The sequence below is a fragment of the Penaeus monodon genome, chromosome 22 (assembly GCF_015228065.2).
Source record: "Penaeus monodon isolate SGIC_2016 chromosome 22, NSTDA_Pmon_1, whole genome shotgun sequence".
NCBI lineage: Eukaryota > Metazoa > Arthropoda > Malacostraca > Decapoda > Penaeidae > Penaeus > Penaeus monodon.
Genome location: NC_051407.1, coordinates 33,254,489 through 33,254,795, shown reverse-complemented (window position 1 = coordinate 33,254,795; position 307 = coordinate 33,254,489). Strand labels below are relative to the sequence as shown.

Genomic DNA, 307 nt, shown 5'->3' with positions numbered 1-307 from the left:
AGCGGCAGGTGGAGTGAATAAATTGAAAGTATTATTTAATTTTAATCAACACACACTAATGGTAAAGAACAAATATATCATCATAAAGAAATTCATGCTAACAATTGAATATCATTATACATCCCAGAGGGTTGTATAATAACATTACCGCTCATTTGTTACACAGCAACATCTAACAAATCAGAAAAGAGGAAATGTTGAAAACCAGATTTTGACTTTTCCATATGTAAAAGCAACATTATTTTGAGATAGGCATTGTGCAAATAAATGTTTCGAAATGTTTACTATGCATGAACAATATGACTAA

General features: G+C 29.6%; 1 protein-coding gene across 1 annotated transcript in view; it reads left to right on the top strand.

Annotated features, from left to right (window-relative positions):
* Positions 1 to 307, top strand: part of LOC119587091 — a 3,220-nt gene that overhangs the window by 1,755 nt on the left and 1,158 nt on the right. The window lies entirely within an intron of this gene.